The following is a 12,102-nucleotide window of genomic DNA, read 5'->3' as shown; positions in this document are numbered from 1 at the left end:
TTTAGACAAGAAATTAAATGTAATACCAAAGCAAAATAGGCTTATTTATTAAAATTATAGTTTTCTCCAATGGCCTCCAGCACTGATCTCACTCTGTATTTTTTCTTTGTGTTTTGTGAATTTATTTTTCATATTTTCTGCCTTCCTTTGGCCTATTCTTACAGATTTCTCCTACGTATTCTTCCTGTGCGATTTCCATTATTCTCTAAATTCAGTGGGAATGACAGTAGCAAATTACAGCTTCCTTCAATTAATAAATGAATAAAAGTGATGCAAATGGCACTGCTCTCATTAATATGTTCACTGCATTCATTCTTGGTATAACTCTTTGTGCTAACAAAACATTTGTATAAATTAGCCTGCAGCAATCACTTATAAGCCAGTAATACATGTCACACGAAACTATGACAGTTATTCCAGAATATCAGAACTGTGTACGTGACCTTCCATACTTTCTACACATTCTAAATTTATATCATACTGTTCACAGTGAGCACTACTAGCTGTATTTTGTCACATCTGAAGTCCTACAAACTATACATCTTACTTCAAGTTCAAGCTAATCCCCTGACTGTTTTCTTGCCCCATAGAATGCAATCCTTAGGTGGATGAAGTTTTATCCATACATTCATTCAAATGTCATCTCAACTTTATACCAATCTGGGTGACTAAAAACATAAATTTGCAGTCAAAGAACTCACTGCCTTTCCCTTCTGTTTTAATATGCCTTGTTCAAACCATTCACAGGCCTCCCATTTTAGTAGATATCCTTAAGCTCTGTAACTCTGACTAACACTTAAGCCTTCGTCATGCTACATAACTAAACCTTTTTTATGTTTCATACATTCAAGGTATATAAAAAGACAATTAACAAAAATAATCAAAGTTCAACTGTTATTAAACAGTATACAACAACTCAATCCACTATCTTAAGACATAGGATGATATCCATCATGAAGATGATTCCAGATAACCATGGTTGTTCAGAAACATGTAACATGAAAGGTTATAACTAAATACAATTCTGGGTGACTGATATCTTAAATTCACAGCCAAAGAACTCATCACATTTTCCCTTCTGTGTTACATTGTTTTCTTCACGCCTTCTGCAGGCCTCGCTCTTTTGTGCATATCCTTGAGCTCTGTAAATGTGACTAACACTTCAGCCTCAATCATAGTACGCCAGTCAACCTATTTCCATGTTCCTTATATTCAAGATATTTGAAAACCCAATGAACAAAAGTAATCAACATTAAGAGGTCACTGAACAGATTATAACAACTTAATTTACTGTCTTAAGACATGGCATGCACGTATACATCCTGAAGATAAATTCAGATAACCATGGGTCTTTAGAAAGAGTTAACATGAAAGCTTTCGCCATTCCTAAAGTTAAGAGACTGGTTTAGCAATCTCTGGAATCTGTCAATTGACTCTCTAATGTTGGCAAATTTCTAAGATTTCATTGTGAATGTGGGGTAATGAAACTAAATTCAAAACAGAATACATTCGTGATGCCTGCACCTAAAATCGCCTACTGAATAATAAAAAAATTGAAAAAGGTATTTCATTGCTGATACATCCACATAAACAAGAGGTGCGTTCCAAATGGAACAGGCTCCAGCTGGATGCCACCTGTTTTGTGTCAGTGGCAGACTTCTAAACACTCGCGACTCACGAGACGAATAGGGTCTCCCTCTAAGTGATTCTGACGCTGCAGATATTCGTACACTTGATAAAGCCTCCATTTTCGTTCAGATACGTTAGGAAATGACGTCTAGAGTAATGAATATTTGAATACTTGGGCTAAATTACCTAGTCAACTTAACTTCAGTATCAGCTAGAGATGACAATGTAGTGCTTGCACTCCATAAATAGGTAGGACAGGGCCATCTCTAATAGACTTTTTGGGCAAACAAATATTTCCTTTGATTCCAAACATTAAAATTCACCTTCACCATTTCTTCACATCCAGCTGTTTATCAAAACAAGCAAGATATTACAATTAAAAATAATTATTAATTAAATACTACAAGTAAATTTTTCCCTTTTTTCTAGTCATTGGTGTAAACTTCAAGTTTGCTAGCTGTCTGAGAGTTCTGAAATAACCTCTGACACTCTGAAGCTGATCCAAAGAAAAAATCACTACTGCAGTATTATTGCATTTTTTTACCATGGAAGAGATGAAACAAAATAAAAATTTAGCTCTTTATCTTAGCTTTCTTCATAATACGATCTCCCAAATGTTTTTCACATTCACTTCATAACACTACTTCCATGTTGCAAAAGTTTTAACTAGTTTTGCAAAACTATGAGCACTCAGTTAGGTGGTGGATTGGGTAATTCTCTAGATTCATGTCAATGACGACTTACCCTCAAATCCTCATCGAGTCAAGGTAATTAGATATTCTGTGGTTTCACTTAAACGATTAAATCAGGTTCCTTGATTGTTTATTTGAAAAGGGTCAAATCAGATTTTTATCTCCATTATTGTCCCGCCTTAGCTGGTGCATCATCTTAAATGACCTCATTGTTAAGCATTTCGTTCACAGTTAATTAAACCTTAACCTTACCCACGAAACATAGTTACCACATGCTAGGATGTGAGACCAAATAAATTGATTACAGTCTTAATGCTAAAAGCTCTGAGTGAAACAATTATTTATGTTCCTTTTTTTACCCATAGGGTTCATTAAACATGGATAATGTGTGCTATGCCTGGAAGTCATAGCTTGCACCATTTTGCTTCTAGAGTCTTTTATTAAACTTACTGTCCTTTGAGCTGCCTAGAAAAGATATATGCCAAAATCTAAATTGTATTGCCGCTAACTCAGCATTAAATTTCGGTCCTTTCCTATGTGTGTGCCATTCTATTTTTGTTCTTCCAGTCACATAAACAAAAAGCTACATGCATCCTGATAGGAATGCCAACTTCACAGCATATTTTAGCTTCACGCAACGTTCTTTTAGAAGAGGACTGACTTATGCATTTATCTCTTTCTAACAATGGTAAAGAGATAGATATTAATGTATTTTTCCAGTAGTTAGAACCATCATTTGACAAGTCAATTTGAATTTCATCTTAATGGGTTTCATTTGACACTGCAGGTAGAATGACTACTATTGAAACGTAAGTCTACTGAGGTAATGCGAAGAAGTTCAGGAAAAAACAAAAAGTCAGGATCAGTGAGATGAAATTTGTTACACAGAATAAAGTAAAATTAGTGAGATGGAATGTGAGGGACTTGGGCAGCAATAAATGTGCCGGTAACTGCGTGAACAATGGAAGACTGATTTATTACCGCAGTAATAATAACATATGCAAAAATTAACTGGAAAGATTAATATGATTACGTAGCAGACCACGGGACAGGAACACAATTAAGTGTAGCAGGATTAACACATTAGAAGTGGACATAGAAACAAGAGAGTTACAGTTTCGCAACCTTTCTGCAAGCAATGTTGTTGGTAGGCAGACGATAGATAAATTTCTTACTGAGGTGTAAGGGCGATGGGCCACAACCACACATAAAGTAAAATCCCTGTAACTCCAAAAGTTGAAGGTACGTGTTTCCCCTTTTTGTTTTTAAATTAGCCATGTTACAGACATGCAGCCTTAAAGGAAATCAGAACCGAATAGCTGCTTTAAATGTCCAATAACTGCAACATCTACATTTACTCGCACACTCTACACACTACTATGAAGTGCATGGCAGACGATATTTCTCCTTGTGCGACATATGTATGTTGTTGCACATTCCATTCACGGATGCAGACTGGAAAGAGTGACTCGCTGCTTAAAGTTCTTGTGTGCAATATATATTCAAGCCTCAACTGGTCTCCATTATGCTCTTTTGCGAGCCAAACAAGTGTGTACCATTCGTACTGCCTTTAGTTTTATACAGACTCTATCTCAAGTTAGTTTTATTTTGAATGGGTCCTGCAAAAATGACAGATATTATTGGATGCATCTAACAAGTGAACTATAAGCAATTTCCTTTGAAGACTAGCTGCATTACCCTCACAAGCAGCTTGTAGTCAAGTTGCATGCTTATGGAATATCGTCTCAGTTATGTGATTGGATTTACTGGAACTGATTTCTGGTATTCCCCAAAGTAGTGTTGTAGATCTTATTTTGTTGCTTATCTACGTAAACAATTTAGGAGACATCTGAGCAGCCATCTTGGTTTCTTTGCAGATGATGCTATCGCTTATCGTCTAGTAAAGTCATCAGAAGTCCAAAACGAATTGCGAAACGATTAGAAAAGATATGTGTATTGGGCGAGAATTGGCCGTAGATCCTAAATAATAAGTGAGAGGTCATCCACATGAGTACTAAGAGGAATCTGTTAACTTCGGTTGCACGACAAGTCAACCAAAGCTAAAGGCAGTAAATTCAATTAAATACCTAGGAATAGCAATTACGAAAAACTTAAATTGGAAAGAACACATAGAAAATGTTGTGGAGAATGTAAACCAAAGAATGCATTTCATTGGCAGAACAGTTACATAACGTAACAGATGTACTAAAGAGACTGCCTACACTACACTTGTCCGTCCTCATTTGGAGTGCTGCTGCTAGGTGTGGAGTTCTTACTGGTTAGGATTTCCGGAGCACATCGAGAAAGTTCAAAGAATAGCAGCCCGTTTCGTATTACTGAGAAATAGGGGAAAGAATGTCACTGACATGATGCCGGATTTCGTGTGGATGTCATTAAAACAAAGGCGTATTTCGTTGCGGCAGTATCGTCTCAGGAAATTTCAATTACAAACGTTCTCCTCTGACAGCGAAAATATTTTGTTATTTTGTTGAGCCGACCTACATGATGAGAAACGATCACTATGATAAAATAAGGGAAATCAGAGCTCACACAGACAGATACAGGTGTTCGTTTTCTGGACGCACTGTTCGATACTGGAATAACAGAGAATTATTGTGAAGGTCTTCCTACACTCTCCATATAGCACGAGTATGTCGGCTTTTTCTGTATTGGAAAACCCCACAGTCCACTCATGACCCTCTGCCTTACCTGTCACACAGTAACAGGCACAAGCACACTGCAGGCAAACATAACGCTGTACCTAGCAACTATGCAGGTTGAATACCACGAACAAGTGTCGACGAGGGATACAAAACATGACGGCTTGCACTAGAATCCTATAACAAACACCTCTGACAATGTAATTTGCCCTGCTTTTTCTTTGTTAATGGCAATAAGCATCGTTTAATTTGTTTTAAAGAATTGTATGTTAGTAGAAAAAATAGATTGGATTATTACAATCTTTTTACTAGCTATCAAGAGAAGCCCCAGATTTAGAATCCATTTTGTGAAACTACACATAATAGCACTTTCCATTTCTGCGATATATGAGGTTCAAGTATTAGGTCATTAACCCTGTATACATTATTGTGTGTGTGTTTGTGTGTGTGCGTGTGCGTGTGTGTGTGTGTGTGTACAGGATGGGGAAAATTAAAGTGGGCAGAAGAACAGATTTCCAGGATACGAATAAACACAGCGGAGGAAAGGAAATACGGTACTAAGATGACTACAGCATATGCTAAAAGTGACCGCCATCCACGTCCAGGCACTTTTGGACTCTGGTCACCAAGTTGCTGAAGGCGGATCAAAGCTAGAGTGCTGGAGTTGCTGCTGCCTCATCCGGAATATTTTGTTGTAGTTCTTGAAAACTATGAGGGTTGTTGCGATACACCTTCGAATTGAGGGCTCCCCACACAAAGTAATTGCACACTGACATATAAAGTTGCCTGGATGGCTAGCTAGGGCTGGTCTATGCTAACAACTCTGTCATACGTGAAGATTGTGTGAATGTGTTCCAAGCATTGGTCAGCTGTGTCAGCAGTTGCTCCATGCCGTTGGAAGTAACTGTAGGTCTTTTCAGCCTCCGTTAATAATGGCTCAAATGGTTTCAAAATGTTCGTAATGTAAAGCGCCGAGGTCAACGTCTGATGAAAGAAGGTGGGACCAATAACGTCACGTGCAGACACTGCACACTAAACGTCAACCATATGATCATGCAGTGGTGGTTCACGGAAGTTAAATGGATTCTCCGCTGCGCAGAACCTGTAATTCTGTGAGTTGACATAAGCACTGAGGTGAAAGTAAGCTTTATCCACATAAAGAACAGATCTATGTCCAGGCCATACATTATTAACTCGGTGAACAGCCACTCACAAAACTGCAGGTGATGAAGAGCATGTGCTGGTTTCAATGCAGAAAATAGTCACTCGGTAGCGATAGACGTGCGGATCCAGGTGGAGTACTCGCCCGCACGATAGAAGTAATGTGCCGGCCTCTTGTGACAGGTGTCAAGTTGATTTGGAAGGACTCGGAAACATTTTCAGGTGAACTACAGCCACATTTTCTGGTGTGTGGGCACGTTTCGGAATGTTTTATTTTTCTTTTACTTCTTGGAAACAGATCCGGTGTGACCCATTTTCGGAATAAGCGCTGTAGGGCATTCTTTGCTGGCACTACTTCTCAGCAAACACCAGACCACAACGTTTGCACGAAATCGTTGTCATGTAAGTTTCGATAACGAACACCGACGCTCCCCTGTGAGTACCATTGTCTCCCTTGCACTGCTCCAGCTTCATTGTGGCAAAAGAGATTATGCTTGCGACGGTAAACATAGAAATTTCATAAAAATACTACAGAGAATCAAACCGAATGAGATGTTGCATTCATTATTTTTAGCTCAAACTAGAATTGCGAATTCCTTCCTGACTATCGTAGAGAAGTTGACATCTACATAGGGACATCTAGTGGCGATTTGATGTAGTCATTACCAGTAATTACAGCGATATAGAATTTTAGTTTTACTGGAAGTGCTTAGTACAGGGCGACTCAAGAGAATAGGAAATTTTGGGACATGTTGTGGGCGTGCTGTGAGGCTGGCGACACCGAATTATCCACTACACGCTGCTCGCACTGTCTCGCCATTTAGAGGACAGTAAACTTGGGGCAGTGGGGCGGAGTGCGGCATGCCTCTGCGGTATTACAAGTATGGAACTGTGGATGCCGCGCATCGAGAATTTTGCCGTCTTTTCAACACTGGGGAACATGGTCGCGTTCCCGCAGTGCTATTTTAAGTGACGGACTCTACACTGAAGAATCAGTCCGCAGGGAATCCGCGAACTGCTCACACCCGAGATAAAATCGGGGCCGTGCGAACTGGTTTCGTAACAAGCACTTTTCACTCTGTTCCGCATCATGCAGAGTCCTCACAGCAGCATCGTTCCAGCGTCCAAAGAACACTGAAAGTGAAACTTCCTGGCGGATTAAAACTGTGTACCGGACCGAGGCTCGAACTCCTGAAAGAAAGGATATTGCGGATACATGGCTTAGCCACAGCCTGGGGAATGTTTCCAGAATGAGATTTTCACTCTGCAGCGGAGTGTGCGCTGATATGAATCTTCCTGGCAGATTAAAACTGTGCGCCCGACCGAGACTCGAACTCGGGACCTTTGCCTTTCGCGGGCAAGTGCTCTACCATCTGAGCCACCGAAGCACGACTCACGCCCCGTTCTCACAACTTTACTTCTGCCAGTATCTCGTCTCCTACCTTCCAAACTTTACAGAAGCTCCCCCAAGCTGTGGCTAAGCCATGTCTCCGCAATATCCTTTCTTCCAGGAGTGCTAGTTCTGCAAGGTTCGCAGGAGAGCTTCTGTAAAGTTTGGAAGGTAGGAGACGAGATACTGGCAGAAGCTGTGAGGAGGGGGCGTGAGTCGTGCTTGGGTAGCTCAGTTGGTAGAGCACTTGCCCGCGAAAGGCAAAGGTCCCGAGTTCGAGTCTCGGTCCGGCACACAGTTTTGATCTGCCAAGAAGTTTCATATCAGCGCACACTCCGCTGCAGAGTGAAAATCTCAGCAGGCCAGAGTGGCCGAGCGGTTAAAGGCGCTACAGTCTGGAACCGCACGACCGCTACGGTCGCAGGTTCGAATCCTGCCTCGGGCATGGATGTGTGTGATGTCCTTAGGTTAGTTAGGTTTAAGTAGTTCTAAGTTCTAGGGGACTTATGACCACAGCAGTTGAGTCCCATAGTGCTCAGAGCCATTTGAACCATTTTTTGAAAATCTCATTCTGGAAACACTGAAAATGTACAAGCTGCAGATCGTCCGGCAACGTCAACGCTCAGCGGATCGGTAAACGATATGCTGAACGCAAGTTAGCAAAAATGCACGATAGTTTCATTAACAACCTGCGGATTTTCGATAAAGTTCACTTCCACCTCAGTGGCTTTGTCAATGGAGACAATTTTCGCTAATGGTCTGAGCAAAACGCACGTAAGTCACACTTGAGGATATTGCACAGCTGCAGGGTTACCGCATTGCGCGCCATATAATCGAGTGGCGTTATATGTCCCTACTTTTTTGAAGATGGTGATGGGTGTGCAAAATCTTGTATAAGAGAATGAAACGCCTACTGCCGTCCTTATGATTTCATTTACTGTATGGAAACCAGTTTCAACTGTCAAGTTCATGGTTGGAGGGTCAACATCACAGTTACAGATGGTCTCTGTAAACAGCTACAGATGTAGGTCAATGACGCATGGTGTATATGGGTGGTGTTAACCCCTTCAGCATCACCTCAGGCCTGAAGATGTTGGACTGAAGCACCGAAACTGGTGGCCAGACGATAGAAGACATCATAAGGAGAACAGTAGGTGTTTCATCTTCTTACACACACACTATGTGATCAAAAGTGTCCGGACACGTGGCTGAAAAAGACTTACAAGTTCGTGGCGCCCTCCATCAGTAATGCTGGAATTGTGTTGGGCCACCCTTAGTCTTGATGACAGCTTCCACTCTCGCAGGCATACGTTTAATCAGATGCTGCAACGTTTCTAGGGGAATGGCAGCCCATTCTTCATGGAGTGCTGCACCGAAGAGAGGTATTGATGTCAGTCGGTGAGGCCTGGCACGAAGTCGGCGTTCCAAAACATCCCAAAGGTGTTGTGTAGGATTAAGGTCAGGACTCTGTGCAGGCCAGTCCATTACAGGGATGTTATTGTCATGTAACCAATCCGCCACAGGCCGTGCATTATGAACAGGTGCTCGATCATGTTGAAAGGTGCAATTGCTTTCCATGAATTGCTCTTCAACAGTGCGATGCAAGAAGGTGTTTAAAACATCGTAGGCTTGTGTTGTAATAGTGGCACAATTAAGGGTGCAAGACCCCTCCATGAAAAACACGACAACATCGTAACACGACCGCCACTGAATTTTGCTATTGGCACTAGACACGATGGCAAATGACGTTCACCGGGCATTCGCCATACCCACACCCTGCCATCGGATCGCCACGTTGTGTACCGTGGTTCGTCACTCCACACAACGTTTTTCCACTGTTCAATCGTCCAATGTTTACGCTCCTTGCACCAAGCGAGGCGTCGTTTGGCATTTTCCTTCGTGATGTGTAGTTTATGAGCAGCTGCTCAACCATCAAATCCAAGTTTTCTCGCCTCCCGACTAACTGTCGTAGTAGTTGCAATGGATCCTGGTGCGGTTTCGAATTCCTGTGTGATGGTCTGGATATATGTCTGCCTATTACACATTACGGCCCTATTCAACTGTCGGCGGTCTCTGTCAGTCAACAGACGAGGTCGACCTGTACACTTTTGTGCTGTACGTGTCCCTTCTCGTTTCCACTTCACTATCACAGTGGAAAGAGTGGACCTAGGGCTGTTTAGCAGTATGACACTCAGTCACCTGACCACGTTCGAAGTTCGCGAGCTCTGCAGAACGCCCGATTCTGCTCTGTCACAATGTCTAATAACAACTGAGGTCGCTGATATGGACTACCTGGCAGTAGTTGGCATCACAATGCACCTAATATGAAAAACGTATATTTTTGGGGGGTGTGGATACTTTTGATTACATAGTGTATGTACCCAGTAGGACAGTTCCTAATGGGAGGGATGGTACATGGTAAACATTCACAGCAAAGAAAGCTTTAAAGAAACAGAGGTTACTGCATAATAGGTATAAAACAAACCATAGACCTACAAATAGGGAAATGCTTAATGAAATGCGTTTGGCTCTTAAAAGAGCAATGAATGACACTTTCAATGACTCTGGTACCAGAATATTCTCAAATGATCTTGTTCTGTTGTTATCTGTTGTGGCTGTGCCTTCTGTAACGTTTGGTGGTTCTGGCTGGATGAGGACTGGGTGGCCCGTTTCCTCTCTGTACAACACAAGATGCACATGTGGTTACAATACACTTTATTACAGGAATCGATTGAATACTTAACTTCAATAACGTGTGGTCTGAATTTCTGTGGTTAACAGCAATCAGATAACATGTACTAATTCCTGAACCCTATCCGTGTCTGTATTTGACCATTAAAATTGTTACAGCAAGAAGAAATAAAGATGATAAGCGGGTATTCATTGGACAAATATATTATACTAGAACTGACATGTGATTACATTTTCACGCAATTTGGGTGCATAGATCCTGAGAAATCAGTACCCATAACAACCAAGTCTGGCCGTAATAACGGCCTCGATATGCCTGGGCATTAAGTCAAACAGAGCTTGGATGGCGCTTGCAGGTACAGTTGCCCATGCAGCTTCAACACGATACCACAGTTCGTCAATAGTAGTGACTGGTGTATTGTGACGAGCCAGTTGCTCGGCCACCATTGACCAGACGGTTTCAGTTAGTGAGAGATCTCGGGAATGTGCTGGCCAGGGCAGGAGTCGAACATTTTCTGTATCCAGAAAGGCCCGTACAGGACCTGCAACATGTGGTCGTGCATTATCCTGTTGAAATGTAGGGTTTCTCAGGGATCGAATGGAGGGTAGGGCCACGGGTCGTAACACATATGAAATGTAACGTCCACTGTTCAAAGTGCCGTCAATGCGAACAAGACGTGACCGAGACGTGTAACCAATGGCATCCCATACCATCAAGCAATGTGATACGCCAATATGACGATGACGAATGCACGCTTCCAATGTGGGTTCACCGCGATGTCGCCAAACACGGATTGACCATCGTGATGCTGTAAACAAAACCTGGATTCATCCGAAAAATGACGTTTTTCCATTCGTCCACCCAGGTTCGTCGTTGAGTACACCATCGCAGGCGCTCTTGTCTATGATGCAGCGTCGAGGGTAACCGTAGCCACGGTCTCCGAGCTGATAGTCCATGCGCCTGCAAACGTCGTCGAACTGTTCGTGCAGAAAGTTGTCGTCTTGCAAACGTACCAATCTGCTGACTGAGTGATCGAGACGTGGCTGCACGATCAGTTACAGCCGTGCGGATACAATGCCTGTCATCTCGACTGCTAGTGATACGAGGCCGTTGGGATCCAGCACGGCGGTCCCTATTACCCTCCTGAATCCACCGATTCCATATTCTGCTAACAGTCATTGGATCTCGACCAACGCGAGTAGCAATGTCGCGATACGATAAACCGCAATCGCGATAGGGTACAATCCGACCAAGCCGGAAACGTGACGGTAAGCATTTCTCCTCCTTACACGAGGCATCACAACAACGTTTCACCATTCAACGCCGGTCAACTGCTGTTTGCGTATGAGAAATCGGCGGGAAACTTTCCTCATGTCAGCACGTTGTAGGTGTCGCTATCGGCGCCAGCCTTGTGTGAATGCTCTGACAAAGTAATCATTTGTATATCACAGCATCTTCTTCCTGTCGGTTAAATTTCGCGCCTGTAGCACGTCATCTTCGTGGTGTAGCAATTTTAATGGCCAGTAGTGTATATGCGATGACCTCACAGCTAACTATCACTGTGGACGACTGGAGCACAATGCGAGGTAGTGAGGTGCAGTGTGATCTGAGTCCAGATGTGACGCACTTGGGTGCTGAGATTGAGAGCTTGAGGCAGGTCGGTCGGAGGCGGCGGCCGATATGCACGCTGCCCAGTGGGCGTTATCGGCATGGAGCGTGAGGGCGTGTCTCGGTCTTCTCGACCACAGGCGTGTCTAGTTCAGCAGTGCCTTCTATACAGTGTTTCCTAGTGCCGACCGGTGAGGTGGCGAAGGTGCACGGCAGCACGATATCTAAAGACTGTTTGTTTAATAGTCAGTTAGTTACAGTCCAGCTCTT

General features: G+C 42.7%; 1 protein-coding gene across 2 annotated transcripts in view; it reads left to right on the top strand.

Moving 5' to 3' along the window:
* LOC124719995 overlaps positions 1-12,102 on the top strand; it is a 517,761-nt gene that overhangs the window by 142,532 nt on the left and 363,127 nt on the right. The window lies entirely within an intron of this gene.

The sequence above is a fragment of the Schistocerca piceifrons genome, chromosome 11, assembly GCF_021461385.2.
Source record: "Schistocerca piceifrons isolate TAMUIC-IGC-003096 chromosome 11, iqSchPice1.1, whole genome shotgun sequence".
In the NCBI taxonomy this organism is placed as follows: domain Eukaryota; kingdom Metazoa; phylum Arthropoda; class Insecta; order Orthoptera; family Acrididae; genus Schistocerca; species Schistocerca piceifrons.
Note: the sequence above shows the minus strand (reverse complement) of the source record. Positions and strands in the feature narration are given on the sequence as shown.